This window comes from Arachis duranensis, chromosome 1 (assembly GCF_000817695.3).
Source record: "Arachis duranensis cultivar V14167 chromosome 1, aradu.V14167.gnm2.J7QH, whole genome shotgun sequence".
In the NCBI taxonomy this organism is placed as follows: Eukaryota; Viridiplantae; Streptophyta; class Magnoliopsida; order Fabales; family Fabaceae; genus Arachis; species Arachis duranensis.
In genome coordinates, this window is record NC_029772.3 from 10,837,681 (window position 1) to 10,846,042 (window position 8,362).

An 8,362-nucleotide genomic window follows, 5' to 3' on the forward strand; every position below is an offset into this window, starting at 1 on the left:
AGTTTATAAAATTGTCTTATTTAATATAAATTTTTTTTGAAACGTTAACTTATTCAAAATCTTAATATCAAATTATTTTAAGAATTAAATTGATATTTCAACTACTAGATGAAAATATTGCTTATAGCAATGTCACAATTAAATCACTTGATTAATACTAGCAGCTTATTAAAAGTTTTACTTTCATAATAAATTCATGAAACACAAATTAATTCATTATTAGATCAATAGAATTTCAATAAGTTTCTATTTTTTTTAAGTATCAATTTACTTCGGTCTCAGGAATAATATCCGAACTTAATCTAAATATTGCTAATAATTTTAAATTTGATACTAGCATTGAAACAATCAAACAAGTGACACATCAAAAGAAACCAGAGAATATTATTCATCAATCATCTATCAGAATTTGAGAGTCAACCCAGTAATTATGAACCTTTTGACACGCAACAAACCCAACTCACAGCTGTAAGTGGGTGAAATGGGTTGACTGTTGAGTGGCAATTTAGTAATAATCACAGTAAATTAAGGGGATTTGCTTTAGCAACTTTCTTATGGGATTTTTTTTTTGGTGACTAAAAATTATTTACTACACAAAGTCACAAAGTGATCTTAGCTACTAAATTCTAAAAAGGAAAAGAAACAAATTAGTAGGTATCATCATTCTTTAATTGCTAATGTTATTTTATTATTGTATTTTTTAAAAATTTGAAAATATTTTTTATCATTATAAAAAATAAAAAAGAGAATGAAAGATAGAGTGATAATATTAAATTAAAAATAATGATATTACTTTATAAAAAATTGTATAAATTGTGTAAATGTATCAAAAAAAAGAAAAGGATTTTCTGTATGAACAAAATAAGAATTTCTCTGTGTCATTGGGTTTACATGTTGCTGGGCCACCACACAAAAATCCTACCTGGATTTATAAATAATACACAATATCAGACGAATTAAATCTTATTGTTGATACAAACAAATCGGGAATTATTTTTAATATGAAAATAAAGATGGTATTTTAGTTGAATATTGATATTTTAAATATATTATAAAACTGTAAAAATTATTCGACATGTTCAGTATTCAACACGTTTTCGTGCGTTGGTTAGAATGTTGGCACGTATTTAACACGTCTCATACGTTAACTTTCTATTTACAAAATTTACCTATCTGTAATTATAAAAAATAATCTCATTTCTAACAAGAAAACATACCAATATTAATAAATCTGTCCAAAAAAACCATATTTTTTTCACAATTAGTGAATTTACTATTATTTTACATATTTAATTGAAATGTAAATTCACTAATGACATGAATATAAATTAAAATTCAAAAGTTTCTCCTAAGACATATTTAAGACGAAACACCATGTCTAGTCTATAATTTAAACAAATTTAATTAAATTGAATTGGTTAAATGATTAGTTCAATAATTTTATTAGTTTGTTTAAATAAATGTTAAAATTAAATCTCGTATTATATATACAGTTAGTCCAACCATAAATTCTTAAATAAAATAAAATTTTAATTCGAGTCTGTAATAGATTAATCTTTAGTTTGTGGTGAATAATCACCGCATTAAATGCAGAATGAAAGGGAAGTGAGAAAATAAGCATAATCAGCAGACAGAGAAGCATAACAAGCTCTGCACACACCACACAGCACAGCACATTGAGTGAGTGAGTGAGTGAATCACACTGCAAAACGACACCGAACCGAAACTCTTGAGCGAGGGAGTGAGTGAGTGAGTAACAATAAACAACAAAAAGAAAACTACTGAGTTCTGAGAAAACCACTCTTAGTGTTGTTTTTTTCTTTGGCGCATTACAACAAACACTTTCCGCTCCCTTCGCTCAAACCATTACCAATGTCTTCCATTACCTGAATCTCAATGCTCACTTTAAACGTCGTTTTCTTCTGCCATGTAAGCTCTTTTTTTTGGGTCTTAACTTATTTGAGCAAAAAGTTATTGGTTTGTTATGTGTTGTTTGCATCAATCAACCTTTCAAGTTCACATTTTCTTAATCCACAACATAAGCTAGCTACAAGCTACCCTTCTCTGTCTCTTTACTTCTTAGTTTTATTTATAATATTCTTAATTTTTGTGCTTTTGGGGAAAAAATAAATGAATTTAGTATGGTTTGGTTTGGTTTCAGCTCAAGATTTGGAATAGGGTGGTGGTGATTTTTTAATTTTTATTTTTTAATCCACTGATGATTTTTTTCTGAGAAACGTGCTTTTTTTTTTTACTGAAAAAGAAAAGGGAAAAGCTTTATGTTGAAAAAGTGAGTCAAGAAGCTTCAATGACACTCTCTGAAGAATGATAATTTTGTTGGTTTCGGTTTTCATTTGGAATTTTGTGTTTCTGCAGTGTCCCTGCATCAAGATCTTGGAAGGCAATGCTGTCTCTGACAACATTTCTCAGGGGAGGTCTTGATCCTGCTTGAAATTTTGAGAGTGTTCATCATTATACCATTTCTAAATCATAGACTTAGATGCAAATGTTACTTGCATAATCAAAGGTGAAATTTATCAGCTATAGTATCTAAGATCTGCTATGATTATGTTGTGGTGAATATTTAACAGCCAAACTTTCTCCATCTAGGTGAATTGAGCTAAATGGATCATACGACATTACACCACGTCAATTGATCTATGCCGCCGACCCCACTTAGTTGAACAAGGTTCAGTTGTTGGATCATAGAATATTGTTAATTTTATGCTTTCTGTGTTTTAATGAGAAAAAAATTATCTGATGGAGTTGAGTATGTTTACAAATGCACATTTTTTAAGTAAAAAAGGGGTTATTTTTCCCCTTTTAGAAAGCAAGATATGTAGGAAGGACTAAAACCATGTTTCGAGTTGTTAGCTAATCTGGATGGATTTTCCTTAGGTTGATTTGCTGAGATCATGGCATCTTCATGGGAACATTTTGGGGAGGTTGCAAATGTAGCCCAGCTGACGGGTATAGATGCTGTGAGGTTGATTGGGATGATTGTGAAAGCTGCGAGCACGGCACGGATGCACAAGAAGAATTGTAGGCAGTTTGCACAGCATATAAAGTTGATTGGGAACTTGTTGGAGCAGCTCAAGATCTCAGAGCTTAAGAGGTACCCAGAGACCCGGGAGCCTCTGGAACAGCTAGAGGATGCTCTCAGAAGATCTTACATTCTGGTTAATAGTTGCCAGGACCGCAGCTATCTTTACTTACTGGCCATGGGATGGAACATTGTCTATCAATTCAGGAAGGCTCAGAATGAAATCGACAGATTGTTACGCCTCGTTCCTCTCATTACTCTGGTTGACAATGCTCGAGTCAGGGTAAATTTTACACCTTTGTTTTGCTCAAATGTCAGTTATCAGTTATCTCTTATCGTAAATGGTGCTTTGAGTCTCTTGCTTTTGTTATTGGAATTATACTAAACATCAGTGTTGTTTTCACTGCTCATCTTTTCTAGTTTGCCATTAATTTAATACTACTTCTATGTACTATTCCTCGGTTTACAATTTAGATAAGTCCTTTGGCACAAAATTCATAAAACAGGAACTCAACTTTTGAATGATTTACTACATTGTTTGTTGATCATTTAATCAAATCACCATTGTTTTCCTCGTGTATGTGACTTATGAGTTTGTGTGAAGTTGTTGCACAAGTTGCATTAATTTTCTTATGCCTCAACCTGGATTTTCAAATTTCCATTGTCTATCATGACTTCGATCTGCTTCAAATTAGCATCTATCTTTATTAGTTTAGTCCGAGTAACGTTAATAGGTTGAGAATCTCCATGCTTCTTTTGAATATTCAGGAGAGACTTGAAGTTATTGAGAAGGATCAACGCGAGTACACGTTGGATGATGACTGCCAAAAGTTGCAGACTGTTATTTTAAAGCCTGAGCCGGACAAAGAAGACTCTGTGGTGCTGAAAAAAACTCTATCCTGTTCGTACCCCAACGTACCTTTCTCAGAAGCACTTAAAAAAGAAAACGAAAAGCTTCAACTTGAACTACAATATTCACAGGCAATTATGGATATACATCAGTGTGAATTCATTCAACGGTTGTTAGATATCACAGAAGTTGCAGCTTATTCACCTGAAAAAGCTCATAAGAAAGTAGAGTATAGTAACTACAGCTACTCTGATGCTGGTGGTGGTGGCAAAAGTCATTCATCTGCTGAAAAAGAAAAGCCTTATAAAAAAAGTGATACTTTTCCAGCATCAAGGTAATATATATTCCTCCTCCTCAGCTTCAATTAGTTTTTCTATTCATTCAAGTACTTGACCAAAATTTGAAATATTTCTTGGAAATTTGCCTTAGCTATGAACCAGGAAAGCTTGCACTACACTAAAGCTCTTGCCCCGTCCATCTCTTTGTGGTGTTGTCATGTATTATTTTAACCTTTTGGCTTGTTAATTTTATTGAATCAAGTTCGATTCTCTTGCGCCTGCCCCCAAACAGGTCACCAGCTCCAGAAAAGGCCACATTTTTCTTTTAATACTAAAGCTGCAATTTTCAATGGAAATTATACAATTTGTGGTGAGAACACTGCAAATATCTTTACACAGTCTAGTTTAGCAGGTGATTGTATAGGTGTAGTTTCACTTGAGCATTTTAACTCTTTTCTTTCGATCAAGGGTAGGTTCAATATAGGGTATCAGAGGATCTTGATAAACATGGAAACAAAAAGAAAAAAAGATTAATTAAGCTTTCTAGTCCTGGTGTATTTTTCATCACAAGTATATGACTTGCTTGCAGGTATAAAGACATGTTTCTTTCCTTGCGGAACACTTTCGAAGATTGCTACTGTTGCAACTAACAGGCCAATATGTACGTTAGTTATCTATGCTGTGTTAGCATTAAAATGATGAATCTATATCCGAATACTGTATATTACTTTGGATGAGGATGGGTTGCTATAATATTTTGTGGTTTTTCAGCTTCTGCAGAAGCATGCAATGACTTATTGGCATATTCATTGATCTTGTCTTGCTGTTGCTATACTTGCTGCATAAGGAGGAAGCTTAGGAAGATGTTCAACATCACGGTAATAATGTGTCCTTCTTTCGGCATAAATATGAACTCATGTCCCCCTTTTTTGTCGTGTCTTGCATCTATAGGTATTCATTTTTAGTTTTCCTTTTTACATGGAAATTTGTAACAATCTGGTTTATTTCTGCGTTGATCCTGTTTGTGCAATTCACAAATTGAGCTAAAGCATATAACTTCTTTTTTGTGAAAGTTATTTTTTGGAATTTAGTATTACATAAACTCTTAAGCATTTTTAGCATCTGCATATGTTTCATTAGTCACTGACATTCTATTCATTGCAGGGTGGCTATGTTGATGATTTTCTTTCTCATTTCATGTGTTGCTGCTGTGCTCTTGTGCAAGAATGGAGGGAAGTTGAAATCCGCGGTTATTATGGTATGTCTTGCAGCATTCAGTTTGCTTAACTTCTAAGGAATTTGATACACTCCAAATCTGATAGCCCCATTATCATGGATTATTAGGGATTAAATAGTTACTTAAGGGATTAAGAAATATCGAAAATCATATCAAGAATAATCTGAATAATGTATCAAATTCAGTAGAATTCTCTAAGTACGATGAGTAGACTCGAACATATTCGTATGTCCTATTCACTTTGTCTTTCAAAACCTATAGATTTCTACTCTTAGATTCTTTCTTTCCTATCGTCGCGCAAATCTAGTACATCAAGGTGTCGAGTATACAATATCCAGATACATTAATCCAAGAATGCAGCACCAAATTTGCAAAACAACCTATAGCATTTTTTGTTGTTGATTCTTTTGAGCATAAAATTATGGTGATTGTTCTGTTCTCAAAATGCATGTGACATGCAAAACTGTTTTGTAGGTTCTTCTGAGAAGATCAAAACAATCCCTCCACCTTTACAATACATGGAATCTTGAGTGAAGAAAGGGGTAAATCATTTGATTCTTTAGAGCTTGAATACCATTATTGAATAGAGGCAATTGGCCATTGGAACTAAACTACTGCATGTGAATTAATATTTCTGTATTTTGTATAGTAACTTTACATTATTGCTTATGGTGCTTGGTGCATCATAAACTCTTTTTTCTTACACCTGGTTTAATATAGTTTGAGTTCATTTTTTTTACATGTTTCATCATATGGTTTTTTATTTTATTTTATTTGTTTTATGAAATTTTCACTTTATTTTTATATTCGTTAGAAATATATGAAAAAGAATTATATTCATTAGACTAAGTATTTGCATTGATAAGGACAATGATTATTATTATTATTTTTTTGTGTTATAAATATGGCTTACATTCTTCCACTTTTTTATTTTTCATATTGAAAAGAAGATGGAGTATCACATGGGTATGAGAGTACATGGTGCTTTACGCAAGTGTGATAGTTTGGAAATCGCTGGGTCCGATTTCATGACTTGTAAAATTTTTTCTCATCCAACAAAGAAATCACTGGGTCCAATTTCTTTGGACCCAAAAAAATTTAAACGTAAAGCATGAAATCGGTGGGTCCGATTTTCATGCACTGCCTTCCATAAACCACAAATCGAACGGTCCGATTTGTGTCTTCTTTCAATTGCAATAAATTGGACCGTCCGATCTCTTCCCTTTACCTAAACGCCGTCACAACGGTGTAAAATTCTCCCCAAGTTCTATAATCCAGCATTACACCAAACTTGGTCTCATATCGAAAAAAAATTAGCCTACAACCTTCATATACAAAATTAAAAGAATTTACAATTTTTAAAATTATAATAGTTTGGTTATAATTTTTTTATTAATGTGACAAATAGATGATTGTTGACGGTAATTCTCCTTAAATTTTAGCAGTAATAATTTTTTTATTAATAATTCTAATTGCATCATTACTCAAAAAAAAAACATTTTTCTCTTAAGCTTTTCAAAGGAAGGTAGATGTGATTTTGGCAACATAAAAGAAAAAAGTTTTCTTTTTGGTTCTACAATAGAGCTATCTAATGATTCAAATGTTAATAAATAAGAGATGGCTTAGTTAATACATGCATTTAAGTTTTTAGATAATTAAAAGGATTAATTATTCTGTCAGTCTTAATAGTTTTATTAAATTTTTAATTAAATTTTATTATTGAGTAAAGTATATTTTTTGTTCTTAAAGTTTGATAAAAGTTTTAAAAATATACTTAAGTTTTATTTTGTTTCAATTTTGTTCCAGAAGTTTTCAATTTGCATCAAATATACTTTGACGACTAATTTTTCAAAAAATTTAAGATCAACTCAACAACAATTTTATAAGAACAACCTTTAACACAAGCAAATCAAGCATAATTTTCATGTATTATTGTTAGAGTGGTCTTAAATTTTTTGAAAATTTAGCCATCAAGGATATATTTTATAGAAATTGAAAACTTATGGGACAAAATTGAAACAAAATAAAATTTAGAGGTATTTTTGAAACTTTTGTCAAACTTCAGAGACAAAAAGTATACTTTACCCTTTATTATTTTTTTCGATCGAGTCTTTATACCATGTTAGATTTTGTAATTAAGTTTTTACCGTGACAAAAATGTTAAAATTAATGAAATATTATGTTAAACAAAACGATTATACCTTATACTTGATTGGATATTTTATATAGTTTAATCGAATATTCTGTTAATTTTAATGTTTTTATCACGATAGAAATTTAATTACAAAATTTGATATAGTATAAAAATTCAATTAAAAAATATATAAAAATTTAATAAAATTATAAAAACAAACAAAATAATTAAACCTAATTAAAATTTTAGAATATTTGTGATGAATCACAGTTAACTCTATTGAAGGCCATAGAAGAAAGCATAATCTTAATACACACCAAAATAGGTTTGAACTTTAAAAAGAGCGCAGTTATATGGGGAAATGATTTTTATATTCTTGATAAGGATTAGTCATTTATAATCGCTTTAAACTGGTTTAATAGTTAATTTATTTAAATAAGTATTAAAATTTAAAAATTATTTTGTGCATGTTATCAACTAATAATAAATTCTTAAATGAAACTCTGATAGACAATGTATTAATTTTTAGTCTGTTGAATTATGAAATAAAATAAAAAATATCATTTATAAAAAAATAAAAAAAGAGTGATTGTGAAATTTTTTATTATTTTATTTTATTTTTGGTATTTAGAGACATGTTTTTGGTGACTTTTTTTTTATTTAGAGACATGTTTGAAAAAGCTTCCTAATTATTTTTAGTGAAATTTGCACCTCCGTAGTTATTAAGAAAGAATCATTTTTATCACAAATTAATTGAAAATTTGAAATGAATAAATTTAACTATTTTACTTCCAGAATAGCGTCGGCATCAATATAACTA

The 8,362-nt window shown here is 30.4% G+C and overlaps 1 pseudogene; it reads left to right on the forward strand.

The window, feature by feature from the left end:
- The first annotated feature begins 1,590 nt into the window (after positions 1 to 1,590).
- LOC127741555 (protein MID1-COMPLEMENTING ACTIVITY 1-like) lies at positions 1,591 to 6,147 on the forward strand (annotated as a pseudogene).
- Positions 6,148 to 8,362: the final 2,215 nt, after the last annotated feature.